Below are 18,760 nucleotides of genomic sequence, written 5' to 3' on the forward strand. Positions count from 1 at the left end.
AATATTTCCTTGTGACCCTCATGTGTCCTCCTACTAGTCTTTGAGAATTCTGAGACTTTTTGTGAAAATTATGAAATGAGCCAATTGAATATTTAGTGGTGTCAGATTGAATAAAGGAAATCTCTTTTTCAATTAAGTTAGGGAGGCCAGAAGGAGGCACTCTCACATACTACCACTCCATGTCAAATGCACACCTCAACAGGAAGAAGCCTCAATTACAGACCACTACAGGAAGAGAGGTGCATTGCATTCCCATCAAGAAGTGTCTCAACTACTGCAGCAGCAGGAAGGAAGATTTCTCCTGGCCCAGCCACAAGTCCAGGGGGTGGAAAACCTTGCAACTCAGCCAACTGGAAACCATTACCTCCCTGAACTCCCACTTTTTTTCCAGTGGACTTTCATTGAAAGCACCCCCTCCGAGCTTCCTTCTTTTTCTTTATAAAGTGATGTCTCTCTCCTTTTCGGCTGGATTGCCTATAGATTTTGCAAGAGACTGCTTGTCCCAAATTGCAATTCTCTGTTTTCCTGAATAAGCCCATTTTTTTCCTGGTAAAATAACTGGCTGCTCTATTTTTAGGGTCAACAATGGAAAGATTTAATGACAACCACCATTATAAGAAGTGATTTTCCCCCAGGTTAGAATTTCATTCTAACAGTATGTTTATACTTGTTAAACTCTTTTAAAAATATGGAAAGTCAACAGAAATCACTGCAAGAGAAATTTCTTACAAAGGTGTTCTGAAAATTAAAAAATAATTGGAAAGTTAACCTTTTGCACTCGGATGTCGAGATTAAAATTACTCTTTGAATGTATCAATAATTTGAAATATAAAAAAATCCAAATAAGTAAGTTTGTATGAAAAGAAACTCCAGTTTTTTATTCTACTGCCACGCCTTGTAAAATCTGGGGTATTTAAAAAATTAAATCCCGAGTAGAATAAAGGAATCGAGAAAAAAGCAAGCGAGTGCAAAGGGTTAATACAATACCTTTTGTATATATCACTTATCAAATTATATGACAAGTTTACTTAGTTACCTAAATTGAGGAGAAAAAAAAAATAGCAACAAAACTTGCTTTGGAACTTGCCACCAAGATCAGGCAAGGATGCAAATAAGAAACTATATCCTCAGCTAATTTTATTCAAGTTTCATTATTTGTAAATAGTGTAATTTAATTTACAAAGATTGAATAGATAGTAAAGAAAACACACTTTTGGATCACACTCAAATGTTTACTTGTCTTCACAGGTACATTCATTGGTTACAATAATATTACTATCCCCATTATCTACATATATAAAAGCCCAAGTGACCTTTACAACAAAACCACCAGTCGCTATGACATGCACTGACGACCAGGGAGCAGACGCTCAATGCAAGAGCTGCCACTGGTGGTCAGTGTGCTCCCACAGCCAACTTCCTGTGGCTGGCCAAACTCCAGTGGTCCCTCCCCCCCTCCTTCTTCCTCCCCCCGGTGGGGCCAAACTCCCGCTGTCCCTCCCTGGGCCAGCTGGCCAACCTCCTAAGGTCCCTCCCCCGGCCGATCGTCGACCAGGCCTAGGGACCCCACCCATGCACAAATTTATGCATTGGGCCTCTAGTCCTATATAAAAGGCTAATATGCAAATTGTCCTATGGGCGAGAGTTCTACTGACCGGGAGGTTAGAAATGTGCTGTCCACCAGGGGGTGGCACAAACATGGCGGGTGTTGGCAACGCTGCACTGGCAGCCAGTGGCAGTGGAAATGCCGCCCGTCCCAATGGGCCCCGATGAAGAGTGGGACTGTGGTGGGATGGTGGAGCAGGTGAGCAGGCAGCGCCAGGCCAAGGCAGGTGTGGAGGGAGGCCCCGGCCGGCAGCGAATTTCATGCACTGGGCCTCCATTATATGTATAATGAAATAATTTTTTTAAAAGTCATAGTTAACATGTTTTGATAGCTGACTGTGGGCCAAGTACTGTGCCATCCATTTCATGTGTAATTTAATTCAATCAAGCCCAAGAAGTCACATTATGTGTAATAGTATTTTAGTTACAATAGAATTATCAAAAATGTATGAAGTTTACATCATGAACTAATCTGGTATCTGAAACATATTAGGCTGACTCAGTAAATAACTGTATATTGAAGATGAATAAACAAATACAATAATGAGTGACTGAAGAAAACACAATTCTTTGTAATAATCTCTACATACAACTCTCACTTGTACATATAATTTTTTTTCTGTAAGGTGAACTGCTATGTATTATAGAGCTGCCTCCCATAGTTCAAAACTTCTCACCATCTTACAAAAAAATAGCTAACATTTTATGATTTCTTTTAGTTGGATTGATGTTTCTTTGAAACTGTCCAATCGTGTATCTAAATATCAATGAAGACCGACAAAGCTTTCAGAAACTGTACTAGCTGAAAAGTTTAAGGACTTTACTGAGGTTCTGAGAATTAGAATTTAGCATTTACAAATCCAAAGATCTCTGCCAATGTTAGTTAAGAATGGGCTACATATAGCAATGTATTCAGGTGATAAAATGTACCATTTGATTTGCACTTAAAAATTTCAGATCTATTCTTAATTCCAACATGACAGAATGATGACATATTTTCAAAATGATGGACGTTATCTACATTGTGTCCTTGTGTCCAGCATGGCAATAGTCATTGACGTTTCAGGGATTAATAGGAATGGATCTCTGAACTCCAGAGGTTTACCAGAATTATTCATTTCTTATTAGTTGATACCAAAAAAATATAACAAATAATATTCTTTCACATGATTATTTTTTATCTCAAAACATTTTATTTCTACATGAACAAGAGTTGGCAACAAGATCACAGTAATCCAACCCATTCTTATTTAGGCTGAGGCAGTAAACTGGGCTGTTAAACAGGGCTGCTATTGAGCTGCATTGGCCAGCCGGGCCATCCTGTTCTGTGTATGCTCAGTGTTTTTCGGATTGATTAATGCCTGGGGTTTACAGTTGTTAAATATTTTGAACATTGATGTTTTTAAAAATAGATTTTTATTGGGCCAAATTACCCGAGTGTCTCTGAATAAATTCAGGAGATGAATTTTATTTTATAAAAATAAAATCCAGCCCTTTAGTTGACAAGAAAAGGAGAAACCTCTCTCATGTGGAGCCATGGTTTCCTCTAGCAGAGACAACCTTTATAAGCCCAGAGGGTAGAGCTAGGTTCAGGTGCTTTCTTGCTTCTGCTTAGCAGAATTCACCAGATAATACACTTATGCACTTTGGGATATATGGCTCTCTCTTCCAATTCTCTGAATTGTTACAGTTTCAGGAAACTGAATAAATGTTCTTTATATCGAAAAAGAGAGTCCCTTATCTTGGCAAAAAAAAAAAAAAAAGTAAGATACTGAGGCCTGAAACAGTGATTCATTAATCATCATAACTACTGCAAATAAAAACAATGTAATTGCCACTGAACTCATTTATATATAGTTCACCCTCTCTGTTTTAACTCCATGAATCTGCAGTAGAATTGTTCAGTGATATTTACACTTGCTTCCTTGCTTATGATGCTGACCAAGTCTTTAAAATTCTGTAACATTTAGATAACGTCAAATTGAGACTTATGGGTCTTTCTAAGTCCACAAGTACAAAAATGACAAAGGTTTTGAGTAAGATTAAAAGCAAACTCATAAACATTACATTAAATGTATTCTTGAAAGTTTCAACTTGGAGAAACTTGAGAATTTGAGCCATTACTTAAAACATATAACTTACACTCCTATGGTGAATTGGCTCTGTACTTTTGTCACTATCCTTTGTGTGAAGGGAATTTTCTAACAAGCTATTTCAAAAAGTTCTGCTGCAATTCTATTTTTCAGACAAATGAATAATTGTGTATTGAAGTTGAATAAACAGTCAAGTTTACATAGAGTGATTAATAGGAAATGATATAAAAGAGTATTTTCATATTTTTCCTCATTTGGTTCTTGCTATCACTATCATTTTAATATTGAGAAATTTTTCCCATTCACATGTTCTCTTCAAATCACTTGAGAACTTCCCAATACAATGGCCAAAATACAAGATCATGCTAGTTGCAAAGGATTGATGCTCTTACCTATCATAGGAACTACTCCTTGTTTAGTGCACTGACACCTTTCACTATAGTAAATATCTATGGCCAAAAGGGATCTCAAAGATTTACACCTTATAATGTGGCTATGATTTCTGAACCAGATTTCCAAGGGGTGGAAGGTAAAGGTAATCTTGTTTTGCCCAGCATAAGAAATGAGCATATGCATACACCTGCCTTCAAACATTTCATTAAGTAGATTTTTTTAAAGGGCCAGGTTAGTTATGGTAAATTAAATCCCAGCTTGAATAATTCTAAGACAAGCACAAGGTATAAATTGGTATTAATAAACTGGCATCCCATAACCTAATAAAAACTGTTTATTAAAGGAATTACAAAATGACTATTGGGGAATAAGCTATCTATTTTCCTCATATTTTCTATGAAAAATATGTTGTTTATCTGAAAGCATCATTTTAGGGGGAAAAACCTTGTACCTTAAATTGTTTTAAAGTTGTATATTTAGTTATATTTCTAGAAGGGAAGGAACCAGCACCCATCCCTCCACAGTAGTACAGTGGCTGTAAAGAACTTGTTAACATCCTACATTTAGGTATGAATTTGCATGTAAGAGAATTTCACACTGCCTAAGTGATGGGTCGAGGAAATGGAAGATATGGGGGAAGGCAAAATAAAATCCAAATATCTTAGCATAGCCACAAAGATCCTCCATAATCTAGCAACTGCCTGCCTCACCATATCTCATTTTATCACAACTGTCTCCTTGTGTTTTGAGTCCTAATTTCACTGGCCTTCATTCAGGCCCTGAAATGTGCCAAGCTCCATCCTGCCTCAGGAACTTTGCTTCTGCCGTTCTCGCTACATAAAAAAGTGTTGCTTACCCATCTTCAGAGCTCACCTTAAAATATATTTCTTCTTCAGGGAAAACTCCTTTGCATTCCTACCTTTCAAACATACACAAGTTCCTCTTCTCTATGCTAAGTCTTTCTTTGTAGCTCTTATCACAGATGCAGCTAGAAAAATTAATTTGAGGAGACCTGTGGGAATACATTGGACTGAGCTGACCTACACTCCATCTCCTGTTCCAAACACAGAGAGACACTGGATTACTTATAACCACATTTATTTCTAAACATATTACAGTGCAGGAGGGGAAGACAGAAACATTTCCAGGTGCCAAAAGCACAAAATTAAAACAGCAATAATTATATGAGTTGCCACTATGCTGGCTTCAGGGTGTTAAACTTGGTCACAGTCTGTAGTTTTTATGCTTATGCAGATACAGGGAGTATCTGCCAGTGACACAGAAGTCACATAGTGCTGGGAGACATGAGCTTTCCTGACTTTAAAAAAAAGCTTCAAAAAATCAATCTGATCAATTTGTAAATTAGCTGCCTGCTAGAACAACACTCTTTTTTTGTTTCTTTAAAGAAAGACAATATCAAATGCAGACTCTCAAAAATAAGACATTCTCAATGTCTGACAAATATTTAAGGCAATAGAAATGCAAAGAAACAAAAAAAGTCATAAACACTATGAGATGATCCATATATTAGAACTCGCAGGAAAAATTTTTAAGCAGCTATTATAAATGTAGTCGGTCTTAAAAAAAGGAGGGCATAATAAATAAACAGATGGTTAGTTTTATCAGAGAAATGAATACTATGAAAACTCTAGAATCAATTTATATAAATCTGAAACAACAAAAAAATATTATGGCAGACAATGTTAGCTGCTTGTTCACTATTCATTCATAACTCTTTCCTGACTCTTGAAAACAGCAACAAGACCAAAAACTATATTTATATTTTTTTTAAATAATTTTATTTTCAATGCTATTTGTTGTCTGTCCTTTTCCTGTCAATATCAGGATAATAAATCACAAAAATACCAATGTCTTATTTCAGAGCCATATGATGTGGAAAAGTTGAATAATCTTTTAAAATCTAACTCCACCATAAAGCCATCCTATTTCATTATTACATAACTAGAGGCCCAGTGCACAAAATTCATGCACTGGGGACCAGGTGTCCCTCAGCCCAGCCTGCACCCTCTCCAATCTGTGATCCTTTAGGGGATGTCAAACTGCCAGTTTAGGCCTGATCCTGGCAGTTGGACATCCCTCTCACAATCTGGGATTGCTGGCTTCTAAACACTCACCTGCCTGCTTCTGCCTGCCAGCCCAATTGCCCCCTACTGCCCTCCCCTGCCGGCCTGGCCACCCCCAACTGTCCTCCCCTACTGGCCTTTCCGCCCCTAACTGCCCTCCTCTGCCGGCCTGATCACCCACAACTGCCGGCCATCTTGTGGTGGTCATCTTGTGGCGACCATCTTGTGACAACGTGGGGGTGGCCATCTTGTGACATGGGTCAGCCATCTTGAGATGACATGAGGGTGTTGCATGAGGGCATGATGGTCACCTAGGCTTTTATTAGTATAGATGCTGGGGAGCACAAGAGACTTAGTTGGAAAGTTTGTAAGGAGGACATTCTGATAACAAGGAAGTGTGTGGAAGGCCGCCTGCCCTGTTTATCAGGATTCTGACTTGGGGGAGACTTAGGGGAGTATTGAAGGTGGTGTCCCTAATTATTCCTTGACTTTTCCAAACAAGTCTGTGCATATGCAGACCCCTGGTGTTTACTGGAATCCTTATGCTTACTCCCTGGATGCCCTTGCCTAGAGGACAATGTAAACACATGTGTCCTCCCAAGATTATTCACCCTACTGATTGTATCTAAAGATAAAAAAGTCCAATAAAAGCCTAATGAGGCAGGCAATCGAGGCTGTCTGGTCACTTCGGCCAGGCCATCCCTTAGCCTCTCCCCCACAGTGAAACTGTGATGGAGTAATCTGTTCATCTGTCGTTCAGGGGCTGCTGATCAGCCCCAGCAACATAAGATATTTATTTATTTATTTATTTATTTATTTATTTATTTATTTATTTATTTATTTATTTAAAGTATACTTTTATTGATTTCAGAGGGGAAGGGAGAGGGAAAGAGAGAGATAGAAACATCAATGATGAGAGAATCATCTATCAGCTGCCTCCCGCATGCCCCCACTGGGGATTGAGCCCACAACCCGGAATGTGCCCCTAACCAGAATCAAACCTGGGACACTTCAGTCCACAGGCCGACGCTCTATCCACTGAGCCAAATCAGCTAGGGCTATCACATAATATATTTAGAACTGGATTTTAATTGTTTTAAGAACTTGTATGTAAAATTCTTTTATGACCACTTAAGGATTGCATATAATATTTTTTGATATAATTTTTAAAAATTATAAAATGTTATTGTATATTTGCTTCCTATAATTTGCATTATATCACAACTTCTTAAATAAGAAAACAAAACTATAGAATGTCTTCAATTATCCTCTAAGTAACATTTATAAAATGCAATCTTTTAAAAATATAAGCAGCAAGAGTCAATTACAAAAACATTCTGACATAATATATAACATTGGTGATATCCTTAACACTATACAACCTACAGACAACTGCACAGTTTTAAATGATAGCTGTGTGCCCTTCACCTGTTTAAATATTCGGGAGCTGGCAATCCAAGTGTGATAAGTGTTAGCTCTGAGTGTATAATTTAGGAAGTAGTGTTTCCAAACAGAAAATCAATACTTGCTCTGTAACTTGGCATAAAGGCAATACCTAAAATTATTGGCATAATACATTGTGGCAAAGAAACTGTAAAAATTCCAATACTTTTCAAAAATGAAAGAGTTGGAGATTATGACTCTGGGTAAATCTTTAGAGTCACGGAACTGTGTCAACTTGGGAAAGGTTAATACAACCTATGTCAACCTTACCAATCAAATTTCCCAGATTCCATTCTTGAGATGATGGTTTATATTAGATTTTAACTAAAAAAATAAGATTTTTTTTACAGATTACACAAAACGAAGGATTTCCAAATATCCAGAAAGACAAACCCTTTCTCATGCATACAAAAATCACTTGGCTTACTTTTTAATATATGAATTTCAGCCCACTGTGTCAAATCTTGTCTTCTTATCCTTAGCAAGACAAACAAAACATGTAGTACAATAGCACAATAGATTAGACATGTTTTATTGTGTTCACTGGTCATAATTTCCCCCAGAATATATGTGAGTTTTGATATAGTGTGGCTAATTTATACTTATCCTTAAAGTCTGGATTAATGTACCCCCTCCCTCAGGAAGTTCTCTGCAATCCTTCCTACTAATTCAGGCTACACTAATTGTTTCTTCTCTTTAATCCAGTAACACCAAAGTAGATGAAGACCTCTTTTGGTGACCTTTGTATTTCCAAATGGCCAGCACCCAGCAGTCCTCCTCAATAAGTATTTAGTGAATTAATAGGTATTCATGGAAAAATGAATTAATATATGATGATTTCACGTACACTAAACATATATGCTAAGAATTTTACCTTAAAAAATCCTAACTAATATGCTTACATATCACAATTTTTCATGGAGCACTTTTAAGACTTATCTTTGGAGCCTTACCAAGGCATAACTATTCAAGGTAGTAAAAATATTATATGCCAGTGCATTAGAAAAAATAAAAATCACGTACAATGAAACATCAGGTACAATAAATAGTAACAGAAATAATAATAGTAAAGGAAACTAAAATTGAGTATGAATATAAATATCAAGTAGTGGCAAGAGGGAAAAGTGTAGTAGGGATTTTCATGGCTTCTAGGTTTAAATATAGCTCCTCTTCTTGTTCTTAGGGAGACCTATTTTAGAATATAAAGTTGTAGTGGAGGCACAGTTATCTATATTTAGTAATATAGGAAACAATGTATAGTTTCTCACTCTATTTGCTAAATAAAAAGTGCATAATTGAGTTATAGTCAATATACTGTCCAAAACCCTAATTCTAGAAAGTAAGAGTCTGCTGGAATCATGTGTACTGGATGAGTTGAGGGAAGGTAGTAGAGGGTGGGAGTAAGGGAGAGAGATCAACCAAAGGACTTGTATGCATGCATATAAGCATAACCAATGGACACAGACACCAGGGGAATGAGGGCATGAGTTGTGGGGGGGGAATGGAGGAGCAAATGGGGGGATAAGGACACATATGTAATACCATAATCAATCAATAAATAAAAAAACACAACTTTATGCCTGAAGTCAGATTCAGAAAAATTTTCTACCACCTTGAGATTAATGAATTGGTAATTCTTAAGTATTATTTTCTTAAATTACCAGTCAGTTATATCCTAAATTATATCACCTTTTAACATATTTTAATACTCTATTATGATATTAGTAATATGGTAACTATAATGCAGTTAGTCAAACCTGCAGATATCTTTCAGTTTGGATCACAAGGCCATGGTCCAGACTGTGGATGGCTGGTTTGAATTGCAGCTACAGGGTCTGATAAGTAAAACAGCTCACCTGGCTAAGCCAATCCTATGATAGGTTGATCCTATGTGATATAAAATGCAGGTTTGGCACTGGGGGCTAAAAATATAATTGCTTTGTACTTGTAAAAAAATTAACAATGATCAAATATGCTTAAAATATTTAATCTCTAGCAGCTCCTGGTATAGTATTAGCATAATAAAAACTGAACAATCCTGGTAACTTTGTTTAACCCTGTATTTCCTAAACTTATTTGAATATTCATTCATTTTTTTCTTAAAATAAATATTTCTTGAGCACTAATGATACCTATGAATATCCTAAGAAATTAGTTTTGTGCAATATTATAGTAAACTAGAGGCCCAGTGGACAGAATTCGTGCACGGAGGGGGGTTCCTAAGCCTAGCCTGAACCCTCTACAATCTGGGACCCCTCAGGGCATGTCTGACTGGGATCAGGCCTGAACTGGCAGTCAGACATCCCTCTCACAATCCAGGACAACTGGCTCCTAACCACTTGCCTGCCTGCCTGCCTGCCTGCCTGATTGCCCCTAACCTTTCTGCCTACCTGCCTGATCGCCCCTAACTGCCTCTGCCTGCCTGATTGCCCCTAACTGCCCTCCCCTGCTGGCCTGATATCGCCCCCAAAAGCCCTCCCCTGCCAGCCTGATTGCACCTAACTGCCTCTGCCTTGGCCCCCACCACCATGGCTTTGTCCGGAAGGAAGTCGGATGTGTGGAAGATGGCCGGTCGACCTGGTATAATCAGCATATTACCCTTTTATTAGTATAGACAGATTATATAGGATAGGATTGCTTAAATGTGTGTAGAGGGGGAAGCCTTTTTCAGCAGGAGGAGATGTGCTTGGCAGATAAAAACACATAATCCCTATATCTGGACTGATAGCCAGCCATATGCACTATACTGCCAAACTGGTCATTAAAAAATTGATTCACTTTCTTACTCCTTACATCAAACAGCTGTTGCCCTTAAACCCCTCCTCAGCCGCCACCTTAGGTTCTGCCTTCACAGTTCACCCAGAGTAGGTTCTGATTGGTCGGTTTCTATGCCAGTCAGCGTCAAAAGCTCCTCCTCCTAGGCAGCCATTGGCTCCTTGCAATTCACCCAGATTTGGATCTGATTGGTCAGTTTTCTTTTTTTTTTTAAATATATTTTATTGATTTTCCACAGAGAGGAAGGGAGAAGGATAGAGAGTCAGAAATATCGATGAGAGAGAAACATCGATCAGCTGCCTTCTGCACACCTCCTACTGGGGATGTGCCCGCAACCAAGGCACATGCCCCTTGACCGGAATTGAACCTAGGACCCTTCAGTCCGCAGGCCTACGCTCCATCCACTGAGCCAAACCGGTCAGGGCTGATTGGTCAGTTTTCTATGCCAGTCAGCATCTCTGGGCCTATCTCCGAGCCTGATCATAGAGGTGGGGCTGATCAGCAGCCGCCCCAGGCTGCTGGCGAGTGGGCTGAACTGCTGACCTCTGGGAGAGAGAGAGAGAGAGGCCTTGCCAGCAGCCGCTGCTGCTGATGATCAGCCCCGCCTTTCTCTCTCTCCGAGAGGTCAGCAGTTCAGCCCGCTCGCCTGCTGCGCACGCAGCCTGGCATTCAGTCGAGCCTTCGGTCATTTTGGATGTTATGACCCTGGCTCTTTCTCTCTCTCTCTCTCTCTATATATATATATATGTGTGTGTGTGTGTGTGTGTGTGTGTGTGTGTGTGTGTGTATAATTTTCCAGGAAGATGGCTGAATAGTTCATTACAAAATTACCTCAGAAGGTATTAAATTTAAAATATCTATGCTAAATGTTATAATAATAAACATTATGATATGCAAAGCACACTGTCATGGTGTAGAACCATCAAATCATACTGATTCTAAAAATGTGGCTTCTTTGTAAACAATAATAAGCTTAACTAGTAATGGACAAGGAAGACAAAGTATGTCTACCTTTTTTTTTAACTCTGAAAAAAAAATAAAGAACCACTGGACTTTGTATAAACAACAGTCTAGACCATTTGTGTAAATGAAAAGCACAGAATATGGTTCATACATAATTATACATCATAGAACTGCCAATGTATAAATATCTGTAGCAAGTCCTTGAGGCTAGGAAGAGTGTCTGAGGCTAGACCTTGAAAGGGGTGACATAAAGACAGAGTGCCATAGCTGAGCTGATTTAAATGACTCAGTTTGAAGTAGCTGAATTACCTTTCCATTATTCATCAGGGTGCACCAACATAGATAAATACTGCAATCACATATATAAACATGATATGTGGCTATAAATCACAAGGTTAGATAAGCTAGAAGCTGCAAAATGCTTTAGGTTTCTGTTGACTAATCTTTTTCTAACTCCATTCTTGATGACACAGACACTTAGATTGTTGGACTCTATCTTTGGCTCCAATATATTCCTCTTTTAATGTTATCTCCGTTTCTTTCTTTCTATGCTGAAGTGTATTTGACATTTAAAACCAGATAACAGTGCTTGCTGGTGGCATAGGATAGTTTCTCTTTTACAGAAGCAGCAGAAACACAGATTGGTATCAATGTTCAATTGTCTTTGAAACAGAGATGAGGGTGAAAAAAAAAAAAAAAGTACCCTACCCTTTTCTTTACACAACCAAAGAAGAGCTGATAAAAAAAACCAAAAAACAAAAACAAAAAAAAAAAAAACAACCCTCCACTTTGTTCTTTCCTCTCCAGAGACAACTATCCATTTAGGAAGGATAACAGGGGGAAAATTCCTCAGAAAGAAATCAAGTTCCATTCGTAAAATAAGTGTCCCAAAATAACAGTATTAGGTTGTTTTATATCTATTTTTGACGACTGAAAATAATAAAATTTGTCTTTTTAATTATCAATCTTAATTATACCCTAAATTGTCACCTTTTAATATATTTTCATAGTCAATTATGATATTAATAACTTACAGATGAGGAATCTAAGGCACAGAAACTGAACAGGATACAAATCGCAAAACTGGGCTTTAAATCTAAAGAATCCTGCTCCAGAGTCTGTGTCCGAACCCCTCTGCTTCCTCCATAGAGGACTGACTGCTTGGCAAACAGAGTCTAAAAGTCATAAACACTGACTGGAAAATATAAGCAAATATTACCTTAGAGTAATTTCTATGATCTTTTTATTTCTTTTTCTATCTCAAACATTTTTTGTATATTATTCTTCAATAGTTTCATAGAAGGTAGGGAACTATAATAATTTATATTGGGAACTTAACAAAAAAACAATTTGTTTTATTTAAAAAAAAGTCTCCTACAATCATTGAAGTTAACAATTTTGGAATATTTAAAGGCAAGTGTCTATGACCCAGGGAGGTGTTACTGGAGCACTGTTGTAAATAAACTATTCCTGGCCTTAGAGACGACTTTAAGAAGCTGGTCATAATAGCGCTCAAATGGATTCTTATATTTTTAGTCCTATGTAAATCTGTTTTTTCCTGCACAAGAATAAATCCTCCTGCTTTCTTTCCTAAAAAAGGCTTTACATTCCTTTGAGAAAGTCCCTCCGCTCCTTCATGATTGCATGCAGTCCTCTGGGGACTCCTCAACAAGCTCCCCCATCTCTTCCGTGCTGTCCAATGTCTTAGCTTAACCTACAGACTTTGGTTCCCCAAAGTGTGAATCTTGAGGAACCCAGCCCAGGGACAGAGAACCATAGTTGCTGACTTATTCTAATGGAGCCTGGAAGAGCTTGTCCATTCATTCATGCAATGCAGGGCCAAATTCACAGCCTTGTATCCTGTGCAGTCACATCGGATTTGCTCTTAGAAGGGCCTTGCAATTTGTTTAATATCCTGTGAAAAATCACCTTAAAATTTCAATAATTTTTAACAAGGAACCTTGCATTTTCATTTTTCACTGGGCCCTAAAAATTATGGAGCTTGCCCTGCTATCTCAGTTCTCTGATATTACCATATTTCTGCTCTTTTTGAGGTCTATTTGCTCTCTTTTTTTAAATTTCTGTGAACTATATATCCTTACAATAAATACCTTTAAAAAAATGAAGTGAGCACAAGTAAGTTTCTGGAGCTTGTATCAAAGAACTCTATGTTGTACATTTGGCAGACCCAAGGCTAAAGTGTAAAATATAATATAATTTTTTTCTGGTGCCCTCACACCCTTCGGTGTATTCCTGTGGTGTCCTTTTCTGTGATCTTCTCCAGGTTTGCTGTGCGGTTTACTGCTCCCTGGATATTCAGAATTCATTATCGAGATGCTTTATTTCATTTTGCACTTTCTAAGTCAGAGGCCATTCAATTCTTGTAACTTCTCTGTCAAAACACACTGATGTTATGTCCTCGCCCTCACCACCCTGACCCCTCTTAGGTAATTAATCCAGCTAATGTGCTGGTGGCTGATAAGGGCCTAGTACAGCATTTTTATTTTAACAAATATTTCTTTTCCAGAAGGAATGACTTCACACACAAAAAATTTAGGGCATGTTGTCTGCTCAAAACAGACATTTTGTGGCTTTAGGTTTCTCAAACCATAGTAAATGGGAAGTGGTATATTCTGCATAACAGTTTCTCCCGCATTTACAAGGAAAAATATATGTGGTTCTAAGACTAATATTTTCTAACTTCTTTTCACCAGGAAAAATAAAGTGGCCGGAGGTCTGCACTAGAAAATTATATGAGCTTTGTTTAGTGTGGAATTACCCTGCTTTAAAACGGAGCTGCATGTGTTATAAATCTTGTTTTATGTTATACTGCCTAAGTTTCTTTTCATTGGTAACTCCAATAAATTGACTTTAACTCAGCCTCTCTTTTTGTTCATTAGAAAGGTAAAAATTAATGGTTGCTTTCTGTGATTATCTTGTCTTTTAAATGATAGACTATCTACTATTCTCCAAGTATATTGCCCTACTAAATTATCAATAGGACCTTTAGGATACGCTTTACACCATTTAAAAAGAATGGTATTTGGTATATCCCTTTTCCCCCTCTATAGTCTTTCTAAAAAAATTCTCCATAAACAAAAATTTTACCTTGAGTCAAAATATTTTATTTTCTGTTTTAATGTTATTTTACTATTTAAAGTGTTTTGTCTATAAATGACCCCAGTAATTTTTTAAAAAATATATATGTTTTTGTTGATTTTTAGAGAGAGGAAGGGAGAAGGATAGAAAAATAGAAACATCGATGAGAGAGGAAAATCACTGATCGGTTGCCTCCTGTACACATCCCCACCAGGGATCAGGGAATCGAACTAGTAACCTGGCTCAACTGCTGAGTCACGCCAGCCACCAACCCTATTAATTTTAAATTGGACTTTTATAGAGATAGAAATAGAAATATTTGCTGTTTGATTTACCTGTAACTTAAAATAAAATACAAAAAGAAAAGTAGAAAAAAGTCTATATATACATATACTTTTCTTCATATGAAGTGGTATTATAAAAATATCCCTATGAGATTTTGTTTAGTAATGAAAACATACACAAATGAAATATGCCAAACATATAAGAACTCAACATCCATTTTGAAAAAGGTCTGTTTTGGATTTTAAAAACCAAGTAGACTAGTCATGGATGAATGCAAACCTTCTACTCCTGGAATCATTTTGTTCTCTCTGTGCAACCAACTGAGATTTGAATCAATCCCACTGATCTCGTGTTAAGGCATCAAAGGGACAAAGCACTGTGCCTTTGACCTCTGGCTCATGTACTAAAAAAGATCCTCTGAATTTACAGCTCACCTCCCTCATATCACAAGAAAAACTAGAAAGCATTAGTCACCAAAATAATCCAGTAATTAAAGAAAGAGGAAATGTCTTCATTTTTTTTCTATAATTTTATTATTGACTGCCTTTTTTTTATTAAAAAATTAACCTATAACATTGCTTTGAGATTCTATTTTTTATCTCATAGTTGCTATGAAATGTGATTCACCTCCCACCTGTACTACATACACATCCTAGCTTTATTTGTTCAATTCATATTAGCAAATTTGATATTATGAGTGGTACCTTTTTAAATCAACAACTATCATCTATAATAATAAAAGCCTAATATGCTAATTAGACCGGACAGCTGAACAACCTTCCGAACGTCCTTCTGGATGACCTTCCAGAAGGACCGGGGGAGAGGGGTGGGGCCAATGAACCTGCACCAGCCATGACAGTCCTGGCACCCTCCCTACCTCAGAGGCAGTGGAGAGGCGGCAGCGCAGGTCTGGTCCCGGTCCTGGCACTGCCCCTTCCGCAGAGGCAGTGGGAGAGGCGGCACTGGACCAGGACCACACTGCTGCCCATCTCAGCACCACCCCTTCTGCAGAGGCAGCGGAGAGGCGACATCAGGGCCTGGCTCATGCCGCCACCTGTCCAGGCACTGCCCCTTCTGCAGAGGCAGGGGGAGAGGCCGAGGCATGGCCTGGTCCCAGTGTTGCCCCTTCTGGAGAGGCAGGGGGAGAGGCCAAGGCATGGCCTGGTCCCAGTGTTGCCCCTTCTGGAGAGGCGGCTGGAGAGGGGGCTTCATGGTCCCAGTCCTGCGCCACACCTTCCAGAGAGGCAGGGGGAGGAGGGGAGGACAAGGGGTGGCACAGTCCAAGAGACTCCACAGAGGCGGTATGTGGCAGGACCACAGAGCCTCAACCTCCCACGGCCCCTCCCCCAGCCTGCCCGGCCCCTGATCGCTCCCCTCCACCAGTGGACGGGGGCTGGGGCCAACGCTAAGGAGCAGTGAGCCTGGCTTCTGGTTGAACAGCACTCCCCATCCCACCCACCGTTAAGCCAGAAGTGGGGCTCATGGTTGGTGAGCACAGCTGAGGTGGCATGAGTCTCTCCCACCTCCCCAGCAGGCAGGCTATAAGGAGCGAGGGGTCCTGGACTGCGAGAGCCCCAGATTTCAAGAGGGATGTCTGAGTGCCAGCTTAGGCCCGATCTCCAGGGGGGTCCTGGACTGCAAGAGGACACAGGCCAGGCTGAGGAACCTGTTCCCCCCCCCCCGCCCCCCAGTGCATGAATTTCATGCACTGGGCCTCTAGTAGTCACAATAATATTGACAGATGAAGTGTATTGTTGCATAACTTAGATTAATTATTGATTTGATTTCTAAATATTTTTAGAAGCAAACTACTCAAGTGGTACAATAAATAGCATAAAACTTTTCTAGCAACTGAAATAGATCAATAGCCTCCCTGTCAAGATGTCAGTCTCAGAAAATAAAATCACTTGAACTATTCACATAATATTAAATTGATTAATTTATCTCTACATGTATGATATGTATAAGCAATGGCTGGCTATAAAGTATTTATTGAGAGTTGTTTGCAAATGTTCTTCCTAAAAGGTTAAGATGAAAAGTCTGGGTATGATATCAGAAGAGCAGCAGAATTTTTGACTCAGACAGAATGGCAGATTCTTCAGGAACTTTTGTTATTATTGTTTCCTGAAATGACACATTTAAAGTGATATTATATGAATAAATATAATTTTTTTCTTCTGTTAAAAATATATTTTCCAACCAAAATCACACTAATCAATATGAACCTTATGCAATTCTTATATGAGAAGTAAAATCATATAAAACATGAGTTGAATATTTTAAGACCAATGACACTAATATGCCAGTGGTTACTAAAACACACATCCTATTGGGTCGCATTTATCTAGATTCAGTATTCTCATCCACTTTTACTGATAAATGTTTTCTGAGTGTTCACTTATATAAAGTAACCCTAAGATAGTTAGCTAACTAGCTAGTTAGGTAAATACAGATAGAGATAGCCGATATCTTATAAGTATCCTGATTGGGCAATATAGGACACTAGCCACCATATACTGGTACAATGCTTTATAGGTCCATAGTTCTTCTAAAATAGACATGTCAATTGTTCTCATTGCAATTTGAAGTTTGGGAGAAGGTCTTTACGTAGAATATTTTATTTCTTCCTTCACATGTGTACTCTTTGTATCACAAGGAAAACTAGACTGCTTTTTACTTTCTGACACAGCAGTGCTGGTACTGTCATCATGTGGCAGACTAGAAAGTGTCACATTAGTACTTAAATATGACTGGCATATGACTTTTAAACAATGTGTCATAATCCTCTTAATTCACTTATAAAATAAATATGTAAACCAATCAGTATCAACCATAGTAAAGAGAAATGTGAAACAGTTTAACCTTTATTAATATCTAGAGAAAGATATAAGATCCCTTTATGGACTGATTTCTACTGTCAATGGTCTCATTATCTAGCAAGGGAAGACACATCTATGTACACACATATGGCAGAATAAAGAAAATTGATCACACCTCTATTATGGCCAAGTGTAGTAAACATCCAAAATGACTTTATTACAGATAACTACAGGAATCCAAGATTCTATCTTGGAAGCAGTAGCATTTGAGGCAGGTATTGGATGTTAATAGAATGCTATCAGAACAAATGGGGCCACGTGGGGAAAGTCTCATACAGAGAGAACAAAATGAACAAAATCATGGGGTGAGGGTATAATATAGAGAGATACGCTAAAAAGCAAATAGTGGAGTGAAATCATGGCAGGTCATATATGGCCAGATAAAACTTTGGTTTTAGAGCTAATGCTCTTGAAGTTTTTTGAAGAGAGGAGTTAGATAGTTTCATTTTTCTTTTAGAAAGATGACTTTAGAAGTGATATGAAGGAAGGCCTAGAGTGATGATGGTTATTTTTGAAAGATAATTTTTCAAACATAACAGACACAAAAGCACTTTGAAATATAGGAAGTGCTTTCTAAATGTAAAGTATTAAGACTCAATAGGGGGATACATACCTGATTTATGTCAGGGATAGCACCATTTCAAATATTAAAGACATTCTCATTTTTGCACCTAGCGCTGATAAACTTGTAGATCAGTGCTTTCTAAACTTACCTGACAATAAGAATCACCATTAAAAACTAGAGGCACGGTACATGAAATGTGTGCATGGAGGGTGTCCCTCAGCCCAGCCTGCACCCACTCCAATCCGGGACCCCTCGGGGGATGTCCAACTGCCGGTTTAGGCCTGATCCCGGGGATCAGGGGATCAGGCCTAAACTGGCAGTCGGGCATGTCTCTCACAATCCAGGACCACTGGCTCCTAACTGCTCACCTGCCTGCCTGCCTGATCGCCCCTAACTGCCCGCCCCCCCCTGCCGACCTGGTTGCCCCACACAACCTGCTGTTCAATCATTTGATCGTCCCTGGCAGCCTGGTTGCCCCACACAGCCTGCTGTTCAGTCGTCAGTCCGGTTGTCTTGGTTGTGACGGCCCCTGGCTTTTTATATATTAGGATCAATGCCTGGCTGGTGTGGCTCAGT

General features: G+C 38.7%; 1 protein-coding gene across 1 annotated transcript in view; it reads right to left on the reverse strand.

Moving 5' to 3' along the window:
* The window catches only part of CCSER1 (coiled-coil serine rich protein 1), a 1,048,396-nt gene that overhangs the window by 766,555 nt on the left and 263,081 nt on the right, over positions 1 to 18,760 (reverse strand). The window lies entirely within an intron of this gene.

This window comes from Eptesicus fuscus, chromosome 2 (genome assembly GCF_027574615.1).
Source record: "Eptesicus fuscus isolate TK198812 chromosome 2, DD_ASM_mEF_20220401, whole genome shotgun sequence".
NCBI classification, from domain to species: domain Eukaryota; kingdom Metazoa; phylum Chordata; class Mammalia; order Chiroptera; family Vespertilionidae; genus Eptesicus; species Eptesicus fuscus.